Source organism: Ranitomeya imitator, chromosome 4, assembly GCF_032444005.1.
Source record: "Ranitomeya imitator isolate aRanImi1 chromosome 4, aRanImi1.pri, whole genome shotgun sequence".
Classification (NCBI taxonomy): domain Eukaryota; kingdom Metazoa; phylum Chordata; class Amphibia; order Anura; family Dendrobatidae; genus Ranitomeya; species Ranitomeya imitator.
In genome coordinates this window covers 364,958,434-364,982,264 of record NC_091285.1, presented here as the reverse complement: position 1 = coordinate 364,982,264, position 23,831 = coordinate 364,958,434, and the positions used below count along the sequence as shown (strand labels likewise).

Genomic DNA, 23,831 nt, shown 5'->3' with positions numbered 1-23,831 from the left:
AACATGGTTATTGCAAAAAAAAGTGTCTTTAGTGTGTGACAGCAGCCAAACATAAAAAATATATATATAAATTTAGCATTGCTGTAATTGCATTGACCCAAAGAATAAAGTTGTCTAACCACATGAGGAACGGCGTAAAAAATAAATAAATGAATAAAGCCAATTCTTGACCTGCTGTGGATTTATTTATTCTGCCTCCCAAAGATCTCAGTAAGGCTCGGCTTGCATTTATCCTGCTATCTACGCTGAGCGCTTAAACCTGGGTCTCTGTGTAAATCTTTAATTCAGACGGAACTTGCAGCAGAAGATTTCCTGTAATGAGGCACATAGAGACACTGTGGACACTGTCTGGCCTGTTATCCAGCGGAGTCTGTCTTTTTAGGTGTGCATAGAAGCACGGTTGGCCACCATGTTGGGCACTTTTGAATTGCACACTGCTGAACAGAGGCCAAATGGAGTCTGGAGTAAAGCTGCTGCCTCATTGTAATTCGATCCATCTGGGGTTTCATCTGAATCATGTCACTCAGATTTAGATGGAAACCCCAAAGTAAGTGCTCAGCATAGAGCGCAGGATAAATATGATCCCAAATGTTATGGAAAATGTTTTCAATAAAAGCTTCAACTTAAACTTCAAAAAAAGCAAGTCCTCACTCAGGCCCATCATCTGTCAATGGAAATATAGGGAACTTCCAGGTTACTGGTAGCACAAAGGCTCTGGCTCCTCGCTCCCCGAAATAAATCCATTCCTGCTTGTTTCTGGAAAACACCCATGGAGTAAAAATCATCACTACAGTTGTAGATAAGTTCACAGATCATTTCCAAAATGGCTACACTTGAGGAGCGATTTTGCTCTTCTATGACTTAGGGGCTCTATATAAGAAGTCTGCAAACTATTTGGGGAAAATCTACACTCCAACAGTCAAATAGCGCTCTGTCCCTCCAGAGTCTCGCCATGTGGCTAAACAGTACTGTACAGCCACGTAAGGGGTATTTCCACTTTCAGCAGAAATTGTGACAAATTTTAGTGCCATTTTTACCCATTTCCCCATGTAAAAATGTAAAATCAAGGGCTAAATCCAAATTTTTGTTGTAAAAATGTAATTATTTTTTCTTCAAATCACAGACTAAGACCTGTCTTTGTAGGCAGATGGCAATAAGAGAAGGGCAGTAAGTGTCTGTTATTGTAAGTATATCCCCTCATTGAAATGTCAGAACCACACCTAATCTTCATAGGAAAAGGGGAAAAATCCTCCGAAATCCAGCTAGGAAAATCGTGGATAAAAATACTTTATTTTATTTAATTATTAGAAAGCCAACATGGTCTGGTGTTGGCGTATGCATGAAGAATAAATATAACAATCCTTTTCAGAAGGATGATTAACTCTGTGTGCATACTGCCAAAACACCTAGGAGTGCAATATTTCTCCATGCGTGATCCATTACCAATCCATGTTGGACTTTTAATCGCAAAATAGAATAAAGTTGAAAATTTTTGCCTGACTTCCCTCTAGATTATGTTCTGTTTCCTAGCAAGATTCAGACAAGCTAAAAACGTATAAACAGCCATGAACACAGCTTGGTACCTTCATATTCTAAATTGCATATAGAAAAGGTAATGTTCACACTTTGCAGTGTTTTTCTTTTTTGTTTATTTTTTATACAAACCAAAAATATGACTTTATATACTACAATTTAACAAAAAAACAGACTAAAATGAAAATGATGGAAGAAGCAGACACAGCAGAACTTTGCCACTCTCAGAGCAGTAACAACAATGCAAAACCTAAAATCCTGTAACATGCGGCTGAAAAGGATGATAAAATTACAAGAATTGGCTGCTATAATGAATGAAAGCACGTAGAAAAAAAACAAAACAAAAAAAGTGTTTCACTGGCTGTTATTCAGAAGAAATGAGGTCACACAACCCAAAACTGAATATGTAAAACATAAAATACCAGATAAATGTCACGGTATAGGGGAGAAGGCTAGGACCAGATGGGGAAGAGGCAATGGAGAAAATGTTGGGCGGGGAGGGGGGAAATAAAAGGGGAGAAGAGAAGTGGCAGATCTTAGGAAGTTTTCTGTTGCAGTCAAATTCTGTAAATTCTGAATTCATCATCACTCTTGAAAAGTGAGCCAGTAATGGAAAGTCTTTAAGAATTTGTCACGAGTACCTTTCAATGAAACAGTGAGGTCCTCCATTCCCATAGCCACCTGGATAGTGCTTTGGCTTGCCTCCACTGGAGAGAGATGCATAATTTTGCAGTAATAATTCAGATAGTGTATCACAGCACGCTTGTAACATGACACAGGAATGTAACACAGAACAAAAATAGAGCAGGAGACTCGGCAAGAGCCTGTCCATAAATTACTGTCTGCGGCAATTTTCATAAGGATCACTACTCTACCTCTAGACACAGGGACTATTTGATAAAGAACCGGGACAAGTCGAAATGTCCAATATCAATCACGTATGTCCCTATTCCCTATAGCACGTTGTGCTGCTATATACACTGTTATGGTCTGGTGATTAAGGAGCAACATGCGACTAGCTCTGAGCAGGTGGTAACTATACTGACCGCAGTCCCTAAGCTCAACACTAGAAGTAGCCGTGGGATGCTCCTAACTCTGCCTAGGCATCTCGTCACAGCCTAAGAGCTAACTACCCCTAAAGATAGAAGCAGGAAAACTATCTTGCCTCAGAGAAAATCCCCAAAGGATAGATTAGCCCCCCACATGTAATGACTGTGAGAGGAGAAGGAAATTACATACGTAGTATGAAACAAGATTTAGCACAGGAGGCCACTACTAGCTAGATAGAAATAGTACAGGACAGAACGCTGTGTGGTCAGTAAAAAACTAGAAAAAGTCCACCACAGAGAAATGCAAAAATCTCCACACCTGACTAAAGGTGTGGAGGGCAAACTCTGCTGCCCAGAGCTTCCAGCTTAGCTGAATAGATCCATACTGATAAGCTGGACAAATGAGCAAAACAAAGAAAGTGCTGAACAACAAAGTCAACAACAAGTGAACTGCAAAAGGACAAGCAAGGACTTAGCTTTGCAGAACTGGTAAGAGTGTCAGGAAAATCCTAAGAGCAATGACTCCAGGCTGGAACATTTGACAACTGGCATTGAATGAGGGATAAGGCCAGACTAATATAGCCGAGCCAGAGGAGGAGAGAAGGTTTTTCCACCAACATAGAAGAGGATTCTTTATTGTTAGGGCAGTGAGAATCTGGAATTCCTTGCCTGAGGAGGTGGTGATGGTGAACTCAGTCGAGGGGTTCAAGAGAGGCCTGGATGTCTTCCTGGAGCGTAACAATATTGTATCTTACAGTTATTAGGTTTTATACAAATACGTAGATCTGGGGATTTATTCTGATGGAGTACATGCTTAACTGGATGGACAAATGTTTTTTTCGGCCTTGCTAACTATGTTACTATGTGTGTTACTATGTTACTATTCACTGTGGTAGATTGACTCACTTGGCTGCTTAACAAATTGGTCAGAAGAATTCTTTTTGTTTAAATCTTCAGATTGGTTTATTAAAACATTCCTCATAAATCACTCCAAAGCTAAATTGACATATTAAGTCTTGTAGGCCTAAATAAGCAGCATACACGCCTCAGCATACATGCCTCAATCACACCTATCCTCAAAAAGCCCCCCCTTGACCCATCCTCTGTATCGAGCTATCGCCCTATATCACTTCTCCCCTATGCCTCAAAATTGCTAGAACAAAACGTCCATCTTGAATTGTCCTCCCATCTATCTTCCGGCTCCCTCTTTGACCGCTTACAATCAGGCTTTCCGTCACACCACTCCACTGAAACTGCCCTAACTAAGGTCACCAATGACCCATTAACCGCCAAGAGCAAGCAACACTACTCTATCCTCCTCCTGGACCTGTCCTCTGCCTTTGACACAGTGGATCATTCCTTGTTGCTGCGGACCCTCTCATCCCTTGGCTTCACAGACTTGGCCTTATACTGTATCTCGTCATACCTAACTGACCGCATATTCAGCGTCTCCCATTCACACACCACCTCCTCAACGACAGTCATGGCCAAAAGTATTGACACCCCTGCAATTCTGTCAGACAATACTCATTTTCTTCCTGAAAATGATTGCAAACACAAATTATTTGGTATTATTATCTTCATTTAATTTGTCTTAAATAAAAAAACAAAAAAACAATTGTCCTAAAGCCAAATTGGATATAATTCCACACCAAACATAATAAAGGGGGTGGACAAAAGCACCGTTCGAAAAATCATGTGATGCTTCTCTAATTTGTGTAACAGCACCTGTAACTTACCTGTGGCACCTAACAGGTGTTGGCAATAACTAAATCACACTTGCAGCCAGTTGACATGGATTAAAGTTGACTCAACCTCTGTCCTGTGTTCTTGTGTGTACCACATTGAGCATGGAGAAAAGAAAGAAGACCAAAGAACTGTCTGAGGACTTGAGAAACCAAATTGTGAGGAAGCATGAGCAATCTCAAGGCTACAAGTCCATCTCCAAAGGCCTGAATGTTCCTGTGTCTACCGTGCGCAGTGTCATCAAGAAGTTTAAAGCCCATAGCACTGTGGCTAACCTCCCTAGATGTGGACGGAAAAGAAAAATTGACAAGAGATTTCAACGCAAGATTATGCGGATGTTGGATAAAGAACCTCGACTAACATCCAAACAAGTTCAAGCTGCCCTGCAGTCCGAGGGTACAACAGTGTCAACCCGTACTATCCATCAGCGTCTGAATGAAAAGAGACTGTATGGTAGGAGACCCAGGAAGACCCCACTTCTTACCCCGAGACATAAAAAGCCAGGCTGGAGTTTGCCAAGACTTACCTGAAAAAGCCTAAAACGTTTTGGAAGAATGTTCTCTGGTCAGATGAGACAAAAGTAGAGCTTTTTTGGGCAAAGGCATCAATATAGTGATTACAGGAGAAAAAAAAGAGGCATTCAAAGAAAAGAACACGGTACCTACAGTCAAACATGGCGAAGGTTCCTTGATGTTTTGGGGTTGCTTTGCTGCCTCTGGCACTAGACTACTTGACCGTGTGCATGGCATTATGAAGTCTGAAGACTACCAACAAATTTTGCAGCATAATGTAGAACCCAGTGTGAGAAAGCTGGGTCTCCCTTAGAGGTCATGGGTCTTCCAGCAGGACAATGACCCAAAACACACTTCAAAAAGCACTAGAAAATGGTTTAAGAGAAAGCACTGGAGACTTCTAAGGTGGCCAGCAATGAGTCCAGACATGAATCCCATAGAACACCTGTGGTGAGATCTAAAAATGGCAGTTTGGAGAAGGCACCCTTCAAATATCAGGGATCTGGAGCAGTTTGCCAGTTTGGGGCGGACACTGGGACACTACATCTGCTAAGGACCGGCCTTCTTTTGGGGTGATGTATTAATTTCTTTTACCGCTCTATTTAGTCCTTAATTACCTGTGATGTTGTATGACATGTTCAATATGGTACTATTCTATACAATATATGGCGGGTTTTTTGCACACTAGTCTTTTTTGACTGAGGTTTTTTCCCCTATTGGCCCTGTAACTTTAACCCTTTATGCTGATGTGGCGTATTACTTGTTTATTATGGGTTGGCAAGTAGTTGTCCTAGTGTCCCATATGCATTGTTTGTTTGTTTTTATGCATTATTGGATGACTCTGTTGTCATCATTGCCTCTTTGCCTTGCACTTTAATAAAGCATTTTACTAAGAAGACACAAAGTTATCTTTTTGGATTTATTTCCACCCCCCCCCCCCCCCCCAAAGAAGAATGGTCTAAAATTCCAGCAGAGCATTGTAGGAAACTCACTGATGGTTACTGGAAGCGGTTGGTCGCAGTTATTTTGGCTAAAGGTTGTGCAACCAAGTTTAAGGCTGAGGGTGCCAATACTTTTGTCTGGCCCCTTTTTTGGAGTTTTCTGTGAAATGATCAATGTTTTGCATTTTGCTTCATTCTCTTTTGTGTTTTTTTCATTTAAGACAAATTAAATGAAGATGATAATACCAAATAATTTGTGTTTGCAATCATTTTCAGGAAGAAACTGAGTATTATCTGACAGAATTGCAGGTGTTGTGAATTCTGCTTTTGGGCTCCCTCCGTTGGTTGTAGGTGGTAATGCAGTTGTCTATGGACTGCAGTCCTGGACAGGTGTATCTGATGATTGCAATTCTGACTGGGGTATTTAGGTTTGCAGGACTCATTAGTCCTTGCCAGTTGTCAATGTTTCTTGGGAAGTGTTGGATCTCTGTCTGGCTTCTCCTGCTTAGCTGCCGATTCAGCAAAGATAAGTGTGTTTCTTTTTCTATAGCACACAAGCTGTGTGCTTGTTTTTTGATTGTATTCCTGCTCTGAGTTTATTAGTCTCTGGAGTTGCAGATATACGTTCCACGTCTTTAGTTTGATGGAGGAATTTTTTGTATAATCTGTTGTGAATATTTTTGGAAGGGTTTTAATACTGACTGTACAGAACTCTGTCCTATCCTTTCCTATTTTAGCTAGAGTGGCCTCTTGTGCTAAATCCTGTTTTCTGACTGTGTGAGTCTTTCCTCTCCTACTCACAGCCAATATTTGTGGGGGGCTGCCTATCCTTTGGGGTTCTGCTCTGAGGCAAGGTAGTATTCCTATTTCCATCTTTAGGGGTATTTAGTCCTCCGGCTGTGACGAGGTGTCTAGGGCTTGTTAGGTACACCCCACGGCTGGCTACTTCTAGTTGCGGTGTTAAGATCAGAATTTACGGTCAGTATAGTTACCACCTACTCCAGTGAAAGTTTTTATGCTGCTCCAAGGTCACCGGATCATTACAGTACAACTGGCCAATAATGAGTTAAATGCATCTCAGAAGAAGGGAAGAAAGGTGTTGAGCCATTTTTTTTCTTCAGTCTGCTTTATCTTCTCTTCCCTCTTTATCTCTGGGTGGCTGAGGAGCCTTGTGCAAGCATGGATGTTCAGGAATTAGTTTCTCGTGTAGACCAGCTTGCTGCTAGGGTACAGGGTATTTCTGATTATATTGTTCAAACTCCTGTTTTAGAGCCAAAGATTCCTACTCCTGATTTGTTTTTTGGGGACAGGTCCAAATTTTTGAGTTTTAAAAACAACTGTAAACTATTTTTTGCTCTGAGACCTCGATCCTCTGGTGATTCCATTCAGCAGGTTAAAATCGTCATCTCCCTGCTGCGTGGCGACCCGCAGGATTGGGCGTTTTCCCTGGAATCTGGGAATCCGGCTTTGCTTAATGTAGACTCCTTTTTTCAGGCTTTAGGATTATTATATGATGAACCTAATTCTGTGGATCAAGCTGAGAAGACCTTGTTGACCCTGTCTCAGGGTCAAGAGGCAGCAGAATTGTATTGTCAGAAATTCAGAAAATGGTCTGTGTTGACAAAATGGAATAATGATGCTTTGGCGACAATTTTCAGAAAGGTTCTTTCTGGATCCGTTAAAGATGTTATGGTGGGGTTTCCCACGCCTTCCGGTCTGAGTGATTCTATGTCTCTGGCCATTCAGATTGACCGGCGCTTACGGGAGCGCAGAACTGTGCGCGCTGTGGCATTGTTCTCAGAGCAGACTGCTGAGCCAATGCAGTGTGATAGGATTCTGTCTAAAACGGAACGGCAAAGATTCAGACATCAGAATAGGTTGTGTTATTATTGTGGCGATGCTTCTCATGTCATTTCAGTCTGCCCTAAGCAGACAAAGAGGATCGCTAGTTCATTTACCATCAGTACTGTGCAACCTAAATTTCTGTTATCTGTGTCCTTGATCTGCTCATTGTCATCATTTTCTGTCATGGCTTTTGTGGATTCAGGCGCCGCCTTGAACTTAATGGATTTTGAGTTTGCCAGGCGTTGTGGTTTTCCCTTGCAGCCTTTGCAGAACCTTATTCCTTTAAGGGGCATTGATGCTACACCCTTGGCTAGAAATAAGCCCCAGTTTTGGACACAGGTGACCATGCACATGGCGCCAGCCCATCAGGAAGATTGTCGATTTCTGGTGTTGCATAATTTGCATGATGCTATCGTGCTGGGTTTTCCGTGGTTGCAGGTACATAATCCTGTGTTGGATTGGAAGTCCATGTCTGTGACTAGTTGGGGTTGTCAGGGGGTTCATAATGATGTTCCTTTAATGTCAATCTCCTCTTCTTCCTCTTCTGAAATTCCAGAGTTTTTGTCTGATTTTCAGGATGTATTCGATGAGCCCAAGTCCAGTTTCCTTCCACCGCACAGGGACTGCGATTGTGCTATTGACTTGATTCCAGGCTGTAAGTTTCCTAAGGGTCGACTTTTCAACCTGTCTGTGCCTGAACATACCGCCATGCGGAGCTATATTAAGGAGTCTTTGGAGAAAGGGCATATTCGGCCATCTTCTTCACCGTTGGGAGCGGGGTTCTTTTTTGTTGCTAAAAAAGATGGTTCCTTGAGACCCTGTATTGATTATCGCCTCTTGAATAAAATCACGGTCAAGTTTCAATACCCTTTACCTTTGCTTACCGATTTGTTTGCTAGGATTAAGGGAGCTAGTTGGTTTACGAAGATTGACCTTCGGGGGGCATATAATCTTGTTCATATTAAGCAGGGTGATGAATGGAAAACTGCGTTTAACACGCCCGAAGGCCATTTTGAATACCTTGTGATGCCATTCGGGCTCACTAATGCTCCATCTGTTTTTCAGTCCTTCATGCATGATATTTTCCGGACTTATATTGATAAGTTCTTGATTGTATATTTGGACGATATTTTGATTTTTTCTCTCTCGTCTATAGAGATGGATCCGGTTAAGGTTCAGGCCATTCATGATTGGATTCAGCCCACATCCGTGAAGAGCCTTCAGAAATTTTTGGGTTTTGCACATTTTTATCGCCGTTTCATTGCTAATTTTTCCAGCGTGGTTAAACCCTTGACCGATTTGACGAAGAAAGGCGCTGATGTGGTGAATTGGTCCTCTGCGGCTGTCTCTGCCTTTCAGGAGCTTAAATGTCGATTTACTTCTGCTCCGGTGTTGCGCCAACTGGATGTTTCTCTTCTGTTTCAGGTTGAGGTTGACGCTTCTGAGAGATTGGGGCAGGGGCCGTTTTGTCTCAGAGGGATCCTGTTGGTTCCTTAATGAAACCGTGTGCCTTCTTTTCCCGTAAGTTTTCGCCTGCTGAACGCAATTATGATGTCGGCAATCGAGAGTTGTTGGCTATGAAGTGGGCGTTTGAGGAGTGGCGACATTGGCTTGAGGGAGCTAAGCACCGTATTGTGGTCTTGACCGATCATAAGAATTTGTTTTACCTCGAGTCTGCCAAACGGCTGAATCCTAGACAGGCTCGATGGTCCTTGTTTTTTTTCCCGTTTTGATTTCGTGGTCACGTACCTTCCGGGTTCTAAGAACATTAAGGCTGATGGCCTCTCTAGGAGTTTTTTGCCTGATTCTCCTGAGGTCTTAGAACCGGTCGGTATTCTGAAAGAAGGGGTGGTCCTTTCTGCCATTTCCCCTGATTTACGATGGGTTCTTCAGGAATTTCAGGCTGACAAACCTGACCGCTGTCCTGTGGGGAAACTGTTTGTTCCTGACAGATGGATTAGTAGAGTGATTTCTGAGGTTCACTGTTCCGTGTTGGCTGGTCATCCTGGCATTTTTGGTACCAGAGACTTGATTTGTAGGTCCTTTTGGTGGCCTTCTTTGTCGCGTGATGTGCGTTCTATTGTGCAGTCCTGTGGGACTTGTGCGTGGGCCAAGCCTTGTTGTTCCCGTGCTAGTGGGTTGCTTTTGCCATTGCCGGTCCCTGAGAGGCCCTGGATGCATATTTCTATGGATTTTATTTCCGATCTTCCGGTTTCCCAGAGGATGTCGGTTATCTGGGTTGTTTGTGACCGGTTCTCTAAGATGGTTCATTTGGTGCCTTTGCCTAAATTGCCCTCCTCTTCGGATTTGGTTCCATTGTTTTTTCAGCATGTGGTCCGTTTGCATGGTATTCCGGAGAATATTGTGTCCGACAGAGGTTCCCAGTTTGTTTCTAGGTTTTGGCGGGCCTTTTGTGCTAGGCTGGGCATTGATTTGTCTTTTTTCTTCTGCTCTTCTGCGTTTCATCCTCAGACAAATGGTCAGACCGAGCGAACTAATCAGACTTTGGAGACTTATTTGAGATGCTTTGTGTCTGCTGATCAGGATGATTGGGTGGCTTTCTTGCCATTGGCCGAGTTTGCCCTTAATAATCGGGCTAGTTCGGCTACTTTGGTTTCGCCTTTCTTTTGTAATTTTGGTTTTCATCCTCGTTTTTCTTCTGGGCAGGTTGAGCCTTCTGACTGTCCTGGTGTGGATTCTGTGGTTGACAGGTTGCAGCAGATTTGGGCTCATGTGGTGGACAATTTGGTGTTGTCTCAGGAGGAGGCTCAACGTTTTGCTAACCGTCGTCGGTGTGTTGGTTCCCGGCTTTGGGTTGGGGATCTGGTCTGGTTGTCTTCCCGTCATGTGCCTATGAAGGTTTTTTCCATCCACAACCTGTCTCCTCCATACATCTTTGACCTAATCTCCCGTTACTTTCCTGCACGCAACCTCCAATCCTCACAAGATCTCCTTCTCTACACCCCTCTTATCTCCTCTTCCCACAATCGCATACAAAATTTCTCTTGCGCATCATCCCTACTGTGGAACTCTCTACCGCAACATATCAGACTCTCACCTACCATCGAAACCTTCAAAAAGAACCTGAAGACCTACATCTTCCGGCAAGCCTACAACCTGCAGTTACCACCAATCGACCAAACCACTGCACGACCAACTCTATCCTCACCCACTGTATCCTCACCCATCCCTTGTAGATTGTGAGCCCTCGCCGGCAGGGTCCTCTCTCCTCCTGTACTTATTATGTATATCCCTCCTCACATGTAAAGCACCATGGAATAAATGGCGCTATAATAATAAATAATAATAATAATACACTACAGTCCATATAACTGCGCAGGCCTCCCGCTCAGAAACCAGGGTTCAGCTTTTTTAATCAAGAGCCCAGCTCCTTAGGTCAGCTCTCCTTCAGAGCACACAGAATAATCATTAAGTCCAGATGCTTCACGTTTACCTCCTGGATCCCTCCCTAGGGTGGAGATACAGTGAACTCTTTATATTCCTTCCTGTTTGTGTAGCCTGTTTCATAGGGCTAATGATTGCTAGATGAGGGGGTGTAGAGGGGCCCTATTGAAGTATGATACAGCTTGTACTTACAGGTGAAGTATGACAGGTTTCAGTATTCTGAGTTGCAGACTGATGGTTTCCTCACTGAGAAGTGTCTTCGGCCGGGTAAGAGGTACTGCGCTAGCAGAAGGGGCAAATGTGTCCACCGTTTAGCTGAAAGTATGGCCATGACTTCAGATGTGAAAATACTGGCTGATACTGATGAGCGAGTATGCTCGTTACTCAAGTTTCTCTGAGCATGCTCTGGTGGTCTCTGAGTATTTCGGCGTACTCGGAGATTTAGTTTGTCGGTGCAGCTGCATGATTTGTGGCTGCTAGACAGCTTGAATACATGAGGGGATTGCCAGGCATAAACTAAATCTCTGAGCACGCCAAAATACTCGAAGAACACCCAAGCATGCTCAGAGAAACTCGAGTAACAAGCATACTCACTCATCAATACTGGCTGATGAAGGATTTGGATTGAGTTGCTAACTGACCCCTCAGTTTCTTCTTTTAGGGCATGTCTCAGTCAGGCATTTTGTGGGTATAAACCCAGATAATCTTGAAGATAGTTCCGGAACATTCAAAGGTTGCTGGCTCATGCTGCCATGCCAAAGCCACAGATCCAATATAATGGTTTTTGCATCAAAATTAAAAATCATGACCATATCATATTTTGTTAAAATCATGGCAATAACTGCATTATGACTGTGATGTGTGAATACATACAGTTTATCTGAGGTGCTGTCATACAATTTCATGTAGCGTACCTGCCTCTTAGGATAGGTAATAACACCCCATCTTCCCCTAACCAATTTGCATTCTTGCCAGCTTGTAACTGACATTACTCTTCTATCGTCACATTGACTTCCCTCATAAGTCATTGTGGATTGTCTGCATCTTCCTGCAAAATGATAATTTACCCCACATCATTATGTATGGTGTTATCAAGCTGTGCGTAATGTACAAATTTAATTTAAAGGCGTTGTACCCTTTCAGAAAACTTAATGCTATACAGTACAGACCAAAAGTTTGGACACACCTTCTCATTTAAAGATTTTTCTGTATTTTCATGACTATGAAACTTGTACATTCACACCGAAGGCATCAAAGCTATGAATTAAGACATGTGAAATTATATAATTAACAAAAAAGTGTGAAACAACTGAAAATCTGTCTTATATTCTAGGCTCTTCAAAGTAGCCACCTTTTGCTTTGATGACTGCTTTGCACACTGTTTGAATTCTGTTGATGAGCTTCAAGAGGTAGTCACCGGGAATGGTTTTCACTTCACAGTTGTGCCCTGTCAGGCTTAATAAGTGGGATTTCTTGCCTTATAAATGGGGTTGGGACCATCAGTTGTGTTGTGGAGAAGTCTGGTGGATACACAGCTGATCGTCCTACTGAATTGACTGTTAGAATTTGTATTATGGCAAGAAAAAAGCCGGTAAGTAAAGAAAAATGAGTGGCCATCATTACTTTAAGAAATGAAGGTCAGTCAGTCTGAAAAATTGGGAAAACTTTGAAAGTGTCCCCAAGTGCAGTTGCAAAAACCATCAAGCACTACAAAGAAACTGGCTCACATGAGGACTGACCCAGGAAAGGAAGACCAAGAGTCGCCTCTGCTTCTGAGGATAAGTTTATCCGAGTCACCAGCCTCAGAAATCGCAGGTTAACAGCAGCTCAGATTAGAGACCAGGTTAATGCCACACAGAGTTCTAGCAGCAGACACATCTCTACAACAACTGTTAAGAGGAAACTTTGTGCAGCAGGCTTTGATGGTAAAATAGCTGCTAGGAAACCACTGCTAAAGACAGGCAACAAGCAGAAGAGACTTGTTTGGGCTAAAGAACACAAGGAATGGACATTAGACCAGTGGAAATCTGTGCTTTGGTCTGATGAGTCCAAATTTGAGATTTTTGGTTCCAACCACCGTGTCTTTGTGCGACGCAGAAAAGGTGAATGGATGGACTCTACATGCCTGGTTCCCACCGTGAAGCATGGAGGAGAAGGTGTGGGGGGTGCTTTGCTAGTCACACTGTTCAAAATTGAAGGCATACTGAACCAGCATGGCTACCACAGCATCTTGCAGCGGCATGCTATTCCATCCGGTTTGCATTTAGTTGGACCATCATTTATTCTTCAACAGGACAATGATCCCAAACACACCTCCAGGCTGTGAATTATGTGAATTTCACATAATTCCTGCACCCACTTTTTGTTTACCTGCTCCTCTACCAAACTTGACAGCTCGCTGTGCTGTATTATCTAAGCTCACAGCCAGAGGTGCCCCCCCCCCACCCCGGCCTCAGTGTCCAGCCCGCCCTCTGTCCTCGTACTGCACACTTACTCCAGTATTGGGAATAACAGAGCAGTGTGCTCCTCTATGGAAAGAAGCACAATCACTGCACTACCACATATATACCACATAATACACCCCAGCTGCTGCAGAACCTCAGTCTATAGTGATGGATGGAGGGAGAGAATCAGGAGAGAGCTGCTCACATGACTAGGTGTGCCATCTAGGACACCAACTGCATCCAGGGAGAATACTAGAAACTGTCAACATTCTGCATCCTAGATACACAGGCAAATTATACAGAAAGCCCGGACAACCACTTTAACCCCTTTCTGACCTTGGACGGGATAGTACGTCCAAGGTCAGATCCCCTGCTTTGATGCAGGGCTTGCGGTGAGCCCACATCAAAGCCGGGACATGTCAGCTGTTTTGAACAGCTGACATGTGCCCGTAATAGGCACGGGCAGAATCGCGATCTGCCCGCACCTATTAACTAGTTAAATGCCGCTGTCAAACGCAGACAGCGGCATTTAACTACCGCTTCCGGCCGGGCGGCCGGAAATGACGTCATCGCCGACCCCCGTCACATGATCGGGGGTTGGCGATGCGTCTCCATTGTAACCATAGAGGTCCTTGAGACCTCTATGGTTACTAATCGCCGGTGGCTGTGAGCGCCACCCTGTGGTCGGCGCTCACAGCACACCTGCATTTCTGCTACATAGCAGCGATCAGCAGATCGCTGCTATGTAGCAGAGGCGATCGGGTTGTGCCTGCTTCTAGCCTCCCATGGAGGCTATTGAAGCATGGCAAAAGTAAAAATAAAAAGTTAAAAAAATTTAAAAAAAAAATAAAAAAAATATAAAAGTTTAAATCACCCCCCTTTCGCCCCAATCAAAATAAATCAATAAAAAATATATAAAATCTACGCATATTTGGTATCGCCACGCTCAGAATCGCCCGATCTATCAATTAAAAAAAAGCATTAACCTGATCGCTAAACAGCGTAGTGGGAAAAAAATTTGAAACACCAGAATTCTGTTTTTTTGGTTGCCGCGACATTGCATTAAAATGCAATAACGGGCGATCAAAAGAACGTATCTGCACCAATATGCTATCATTAAAAATGTCATCTCGGCACGCAAAAAATAAGCCCTCAACCGACCCCAGATCACGAAAAATGGAGACGCTACGAGTATCGGAAAATGGCGCTTTTTTTTTTTTTTTTTTAGCAAAGTTTGGAATTTTTTTCACCACTTAGATAAAAAATAACCTAGTCATGTTAGGTGTCTATGAACTCGTACTGACCTGGAGAATCATAATAGTAGGTCAGTTTTAGCATTTAGTGAACCTAGCAAAAAAGCCAAACAAAAAATAAGTGTGGGACTGCATTTTTTTTGCAATTTCACCACACTTGGAATTTTTTTCCCGTTTTCTAGTACACGACATGCTAAAACCAATGATGTCGTTCAAATTTACAATTCGTCCCGCAAAAAATAAGTCCTCACATGGCCAAATTGACGGAAAAATAAAAAAGTTATGGCTCTGGGAAGGAGGGGAGTGAAAAACGAACACGGAAAAACGAAAAATCCCACGGTCATGAAGGGGTTAAGGGAAAAAAATTGTGAAAGTTTTAAATGTCATTCAATCAAGATAATGTCAAGATAATGGAGCGCTATCAAGAAAAAATATAGGAATCATTTTACTGGTTACAACTTTTTTTTTCTTCTTATACGGTATTTACTTTTTTCTTTATTTATAGACTTCACTTACATGTATGTTTGACTTATCTTCCTCGGATTTAATTAGATATTCTGTACTTGATAAATCACCTTACCATCAACTGAAGTACAGTCATGGCTGAAAGTGTTGGCAGAAAATTAAGTATTTCTCCCAGAAAATTATTACAATTACCGTATATACTCAAGTATAAGCTGAGATTTTCAGACCATTTTTTGGGCTGAAAGTGCCCCTCTCGGCTTATACTCGAGTCATGGTCAGCAGGTGAGGGGGAGCGACGACTGTCACATACTCACCTGCTCCTGGCGCGGTCCCTGCTTGTCCCATGGTCTACGGCGCCGGCAGCTTCTTCCCCTGTTCAGCGGTTACATGGTACCACTCATTACAGTAATGAATATGGACTCCACTCCCATAGGGATGGAGCCGCATATTCATTACTGTTATGAGTGGTACCAGTGACCGCTGAACAGAGGAAGAAGCTGCAAGCTCCCAGAAACCATCTCTCCGGTAGAAGCTGCCAGGGACTGCGCTGGGTGCAGGTGAGTATTTCATATTCACCTTTCCTCGTTCCACTGCCGCCCCGTCTTCCGCATCCTCTGCAGTGACTGTTCAGGTCAGAGGGCATGATGACGCATTAGTGTGCGCGCCGCCCTCTGCCTGAACAGTCACTGCGGAGAGATGGGATGCTGAGGAGCAGCGGGCAGCGACGAGAGGTGAGTATGTCATTTTTTTCTTCATTGCAGCAGCATTACATGTGGCACATTGTTATATGGAGCATCTTTTGGGGCCATAATGAACTGTATGGAGCATTATATGGGGCAAATTTTTATATGTAGCATCTTATGGGGCCATAAAAAACTGTATGGAGCTTTATATGTGGCACATTGTTATATGGAGTATCTTATGGGGCCATAAAGAACTGTATGGAGCATTATATGTGGCACATTTTTTATGGAGCATCTTATGGGGCCATAATCAGCATTTGTGCAGCCATTATATGGGCAACAAATCTGTATGGAGCATCCTATAGGGCCATAATCAGCATTTGTGCAGCATTATATGGGGCATAATAGTCTATGGAGCATCTTATGGGGCCATAATCAACATTTGTGCAGCATTATATGGGGAATATTTTAATATGGAGCATCTTATGGGGCCCATCATAAATTTAATGGAGCATTGTATGGGGCGTATTTTGTATGGAGCATCTTATGGGGCCCATCATGAACTGTATGGCAGGGGTGTCAAACTGCATTCCTCAAGGGCTGCAAACAGGTCATGTTTTCAGGATTTCCTTGTACTGCACAGGTGATAATTTAATCACCAACTCATTATATGTGTAGGTTATTAAATTATCACCTGTGCAGTACAAGGAATTCCTGAAAACATGACCTGTTTGCAGCTCTCGAGGAATGCAGTTTGACACCCCTGCTGTATGGAGCATTATATGGGGCTCCTGATTCAATATGGATATTCAAAAACACTTAACCTACTGATGTCTCAATTAATTTTACTTTTATTGGTTTCTATTTTTTATTTTTGACATATACCGGTAGCTGCTGCATTTTCCATCCTAGGCTTATACTCGAGTCATTAAGTTTTCCCAGCCTTTTGTTGCAAAATTAGGTGTCTCAGCTTATACTCGAGTATATACGGTACACATGTTTTGTTATACACATGTTTATTTCCTTTGTGTGTATTGGAACAACACAAAAGCACACAGAAAAAAGGAAAATTGGATATAATTTCACTCAAAACCCCCAAAATGGGCTGGACAAAATTGTTGGCACTCTCAACTTAATATTTGTTTGCACACTCTTTGGAATAAATAACTGCAATCAATTGCTTTCTATAACCATCAACAAGCTTCTTACACCTCTCAATTGAAATTTTGGCCCACTCTTCTTTTGCAAACTGCTCCAGGCCTCTCATATTTAAATGATGCCTTTTCCTAACGGCAATTTTAAGATCTCGCCACAGGTGATCAATGGGATTTAGATCTGGACTCTTTGCAGGTCACTTCAGAACTCTCCAGTACTTTGTTTCCATCCATTTCTGCATCCTTCTTGAGGTATGTTTAGAGTCCTTATCCTGCTGGAAGACCCATGACCTAGGACACAAACCCAGCTTTCTGACACTGGGCACTATATTGTATAAGTTGTTTACCCACAATTTTGGAAAGGTGCCAACAATTTTGTCCTGCTCATTTTTGCAAAATTGCGTGAAATTATATCCAATTTACCTTTTTTCTGTGTTTTTTTGTGCCGTTTCAATATGCACAAAGGAAATAAACATGTGTATAACAAAACATGTGTAATTGCAATAATATTCTGAGAGAAATGGTTCATTTCCTGGATCAATTTCAAGGATGCAAACATGTTCGGCCATGACTGTATATAGGAACTGGTATTAAGACTAAGCATGTTAATTAATGGAAGCAAAAGCCAAGTGATTCAAAGAACGAGGTCCCAGGCCAGACTCCAACATAAGTAGTTACTGAAGCATTAAATTTAGATTCTCCCAAACTGATGTTAGCATACAGAATTCAAATATGTAAATGGGTGATAAGAAATAACTTGTTCCTAAGGAGAGGCTGGATGGGTACTGATCACGTCCCCTCTAATATTTGACACAAATCTTCAGAAGGATGATATGAAAAAATTCAGTTACCTTCACATGCAAAAGAATCCTTAACATGACAAACTCTGCTCCAAACACATCCATGTTTACCTATTACTTTCCCATCTGCGAGTGGTATGCTTGACCGCGGGCCAGATTGAGAGCTTGTCCTTTCTAAGCTGGACTGGCTATAAATAGCTGCAGTATATATTAAACTCTCTCGGAAAATATTGGAGGTTATAAGTTATGAAGAATGATAAATTCTAAAATGCTGACTTTGGAGGACACTGAATAAAACACTGTTATCTAAATAATATATATATATTTTTGTGGACTCAGTGGTCACTCAATGGTCCTGTGTATTCTGATGTCAATGGAGTTGTAGATAATTAGAAAACAGGACTGCTTTCTTCAGTTTAGTAACTGGAGACCGATGGACCCCGGTACAAAATTTGGACCTGCCCACCCCACCCCCTCATGTTGGGCAGATGTATGGGTCCTTGTCGCACTTGTTGCATCCTCTGCGACAGAGATCATTACTCTCCTGACTTTCTTCTTGAAGGATAAAGCTGAATAGCGCTGAGCTGCAATGTTATATAAGGCTACTCTCACACTAGCATTGGTACGGGCCCGTGACAGTGCGTCGGGCCGACGTACCGACGCATGCTGTGATGTTAAAAGCACAATGGGGGCAGCGGATGCAGTTTTTCAACGCATCCGCTGCCCCATTGTAAGGTCCGGGGAGGAGGGGGCGGAGTGGCGAACACGATGCACAAAAAAACGTTACATGTAGCATTTTTTTTGTGCCGACAGTCCGCCTAAACACGACGCATCCGTTGCACGACGGATGCGACGTGTGGCAATCCGTCGCAATGCATCGCTAATGAAAATCTATGGAGAAAAAACGCATCATGCGGGCAACTTTGCAGGATGCGTTTTTTCTTCAAAACGACGCATTGCGACGGTGGCCAAGCGACGCTAGTATGAAAGTAGCCTAAGAGTGATGGACTGTACTTTCACGTTCTTGCCCCTCAAGACAACAATCGCATTGTAGTATAGTGTGAATAAGGTCATGCGTCTTTTATATACAGTATAATGTGATGCGGTAATGTATGATGTGTAGCGTGTGATAGGTATTGTTAGTATAATATACATAAGTAATGTTTAGTGTATGGTGTAGGACGAGATTTGCTAAGCATTATAAGATGTGTTTTGACAGGACGTAGATGTAATGTATAGTGTTAGATAGGTGATATAATATATACTGTTGTGAGGGTGATCTGCCCAGTTACATATTGTAAGGACAGACATGGTTAAAGTTGGGACTAGCACATAATGGAAGGGACAAGCCCCAGTAAAAAAGGACTTCTTTCTGTTAGACAAGTTCATTAACCAAGGTCAAGCTCAAGATCAAGTGCAGTGGCCTTATTGGAGTCCCATGCAGATATTCCTGCAACTTCTGGAGCTCAAGGCTCAATACTGGTAGTGCGAGGATTGCCTTATCCTCTGGCATACAGAGGAAGATCGATCTGGAACCGCGTGAAGTGAAGGTAGCAAGTCCCACCACCATACGCGAGCAAACAACAACACTAGGAAGGGGGATGATTAAACAGCGTCCTTCACACATCTACACACACACGTTTTCAAGTATACACTAGCGCATGGCCGAGCGGCCATATGAACCTTTTATAGCAGTAGTGCTACGGGACCTTCCAGATAGTCCAATAGGAGGTGCAACAGGACTTGAGCATGTGACCCCTGACCTCCAATGGGAGGTGATCCGGTGGGCATGCTCAGTATGGGAAAAGCAGGACTTAGTCCCAGAAAGACCTGCTCGCTGCTAATCAGTGCTGGCTACAAAGGCAGAGCCTGGAAAAGTAGCAGTAACCAGTCGCACAGTATCAGCTTGAGCCAGATGCTGGGACTGACGTCTCCGCTGAGCAGGCTCCACTGTGGCTAGAAAAGAATGGGAGACCGCAGTGGACATGGTTTGAGATTCCCCCTGTGTGGAGGCCGGAACTCAACACCTAACACCACCCATCTTGAAAAGTTTTCCCCCTGGGCCTCGCTACGTTCAAAGGCTGCAATGAGCAGTGGAGCCCAAATGTGCTCCACAGGCTACTAGGTACTGTCCTCTGGGCCGTGACCCTTCCAGTCCACCAGATAGACCTTTTTGCCACGTACCACCTTGCACCCCAAGATAGCGTACACCTTATAATCATCCGTGGACGAACCCGATGTCCCGACAGATGACTCAGAAAACCGGGACATGTGAACGGGCTTTAAGAGGGACACATGAAAGGTGTCGGTGATACCCAGGCATGGAGGGAGAGCCAGACAATAGACCACAGGGTTAACTTGTTCCAGAACCTTGAAAGGCCGTAAGTAGCGAGGCACAAACTTAGTGAACTCAACTCGCAGCCTGATATTGCGGGCGGAGAGCCACACTAAATCACCAGGAGCAAAGGTCGGAGCTAAACGCCGATGTGCATCGGCAGAGACCCTCATTCTCTCCTTGGAAGCCTGGATAACATCCTGTGTACAGTCCCAGAAGTCCCGTGCTTCCACTGCCCAGTCTTCCACCCTAGAGTCAGTAGAAGATATGGGCATGGTCACAGGAACCCTTGGATGCTGTGGTAATTAAGGAGGAATGGGGTCTGCCCAGTGGTGTCGGCTATGGCGTTGTTCAAGGCAAACTCTGCCCAAGGTAGTAGGTATGCCCTGTCATCCTGCCTGGCTGAGACAAAATGTCGTAGATATGTGACCAGGGTCTGGTTGGCCCTCTACCAACCCATTCGTCTCAGGATGGTACGCTGAAGAGAGATTCAGCTCAATACTAAGTAGGTGACAAAGCTCTCTCCAGAACCAAGATGCAAACTGGGGACCCCGGTCACTGACAATCTTGTCAGGCATACCGTGTAAATGGAAGACATGTTTCACAAACAACGCCGCCAAGGCTCGTGCAGAAGGTAACAGTGGGAGAGGCACCAAATGCACCATTTTAGAGAAATGGTCGGTAACTACCCAAATAACAGTGCAGCCACGGGACTTGGGTAAGCCTACCACAAAGTCCATCCCAACCATCTCCCAGGGTCTATCAGCCACCGGTAGGGGGTAGAGTAACCCAGCAGGCCGTTGTCGAGGAGACCTATTCTTGGCGCAGGAGATGCACGCCTGAATATAGTCTCTAGCCTCACGGGCCATATGTGGCCACCAGTACGTCCTCGCCAAAAGCTCAGATGTCCTTTTGATCCCAAAATGTCCACCCACGCTGGATGAGTGAGCCCAAGAGAGAACCTCCGGTTGCAAATTGGATGGAACGAAACTCTTGCCTGGAGGCACAGACGCTAGCGACACCGGAGCCACAGTTCTCAGACTCCCAGAGGGAACAATCAACCGAGGCTTCTCCTCCTCTGATGACACCATGGAGCGGGAGAGAGCATCGGCGCGAATGTTCTTCTCCCCAGATAGGAAATGAAGGGTGAAGTGGAACCGGGAGAAGAACAGGGACCATCTGGCCTGACGAGAATTCAGCTGCTGGGCTGTCTGCAAATATACCATATTCTTATGGCCAGTGTAGACTTGGAAGGGAAAGCGAGCCCCTTCCAGAAGGTGTCTCCATTCTGAAAAAGCCAACTTCATTGCCAAGAACTCCCTTTCCCCGATGGAATAATTCCTCTCCACCGGAGTGAAGGTCTTGGAGAAAAGAAGCAAGGATGCTTCTGACCTTGAGCGTCCTTTTGGAAGAGGACCACTGCAGCTCCGACAGATGAGGCATCCACCTCAATAATAAAAGGCTTATCTACATCGGGACGATGCAGAATGGGAGCGCTAGCAAAGTGGGACTTAACAGATAAGAAGGCTTTGGACACCTCCTCTGACCACAATTTGGGATGTGCTCCCTTCTTGGTGAGGGCTACCAAGGGAGCTACCAAAGTTGAGAAGTGTGGGATGAACTGACGATAATAATTAATGAACCCCATAAGGCGCTGTACCGCCTTGAGAGAATGGGGTTTCTGCCAGTCCATCACTGCTTGTAGCTTGGCAGGATCCATAGCTAATCCCTGGGCTGAGATGATATAACCCAGGAAAGGCAAGGACTCCTGCTCAAACACACTCTTCTCCAACTTGGCGTAGAGGGAGTTTGCCCGTAGGAGATCGAAAACTCTGCAAACATCTTTCCGGTGGGAATCAATATCTGGAGAGAAGATGAGAATATTATCCAGATAGACCACCACTGAGGTGGAAAGCATATCCCGGAAGATGTCGTTTACAAAGTCTTGGAAGACAACTGGGGCATTACCAAGCCCAAAGGGCATCACCAGATATTCATAGTGCCCATCTCAGGTATTAAAGGCCGTCTTCCACTCATCCCCTCACGGATGTGAATCAGGTTGTAGGCACCCTGCAGATCTATCTTAGTAAATGCCCTAGCTCCACGGAGCCTATCGAAGAGCTCAGATATCAGGGGAAGAGGATACTTATTCTTAACGGTAATGGCATTAAGACCCCTGTAGTCTATACATGGACGTAATTCTCCGCTCTTTTGCACGAAGAAGAACCCTGCCCCCACAGGTGACACTGAATTCCTAATGAAGCCTCTTGCCACATTCTCCTGGATGTACTGTGACATTGCCTCCGTCTCCTGGAGAGACAGGTGATAGACATGTCCCCAAGGAAGCTATGCCCGTGGCAAGAGGTCGATAGGACAGTCATAAGGGCAGTGAGGTGGAAGAGTCTCCGCAGCTTTCTTGGAGAAAACGTCTGCATAGGTCCAGTAGTGTTGGGGAAGAGAACTAAGATCTGTGGGTATCTCCGTAGTGGCAACCTGAACACACTCCCTCTGACATCTACCTTCACAGGATTTACTCCATCCCAGAATTCTCCCAGAGGACCACTCAATATGTGGGAGTGGTAACACAACCAAGGTATCCCTCGAAGAATCTCATTTATTCCCTCGGGAATGACGAGAAGGGAGATGATCTCCTGATGAGATGGAGACATGGTTAAAGAAAAGGGGATAGTCTGATGTGTGATCTGTGAAGATAGTGCTGACTAGTGTTGAGCGATACCGTCCGATACTTGAAAGTATCGGTATCGGATAGTATCGGCCGATACCCGAAAAATATCGGATATCGCCGATACCGATATCCGATACCAATACAAGTCAATGGGACATCAAGTATCGGAAGGTATTCTCATGGTTCCCAGGGTCTGAAGGAGAGGAAACTCTCCTTCAGGCCCTGGGATCCATAGGGATGTGTAAAATAAAGAATTAAAATAAAAAATATTGATATATTTACCTCTCCGGCGGCCCCTGAACTCAGCGCGGGTAACCGGCAGGCTTCTTTGTTCAAAATCAGCGCTTTTAGGACCTGAGAATCACGTCCCGGCTTCTGATTGGTCGCGGGCCGCCCATGTGACCGCCACGCGACCAATCACAAGCCGCGACGTCACCGCAAGCTATTAGCGCGCTCATTTTTGAAAAATGAGCGCGTTAATGACTTTCAAAGACGTAGCGGCTTGTGATTGGTCGCGGCCACGCGACCAATCACAAGCCGCGACGTCACCGCAAGCTATTAACGCGCTCATTTTTAAAAATGAGCGCGTTAATGGCTTTCAAAGACGTAGCGGCTTGTGATTGGTCGCGTGGCCGCGACCAATCACAAGCCGCGACGTCACCGCAAGCTATCAACGCGCTCATTTTTAAAAATGAGCGCGTTAATGACTTTCAAAGACGTAGCGGCTTGTGATTGGTCGCGTGGCCGCGACCAATCACAAGCCGCTACGTCTTTGAAAGTCATTAACGCGCTCATTTTTCAAAAATGAGCGCGCTAATAGCTTGCGGTGACGTCGCGGCTTGTGATTGGTCACGTGGCGGTCACATGGGCGGCCCTCGACCAATCAGAAGCCGGGACGTGATTCTCAGGTCCTAAAAGCGCTGATTTTGAACAACGAAGCCTGCCGGTTACCCGCGGACTCACCAGGGGCCGCCTGAGAG

At 44.3% G+C, this 23,831-nt stretch overlaps 1 protein-coding gene across 4 annotated transcripts in view; it reads left to right on the top strand.

The window, feature by feature from the left end:
• The window catches only part of MAGI2 (membrane associated guanylate kinase, WW and PDZ domain containing 2), a 1,646,639-nt gene that overhangs the window by 1,039,769 nt on the left and 583,039 nt on the right, over positions 1 to 23,831 (top strand). The gene's annotated exons all lie outside the window — the stretch shown is intronic.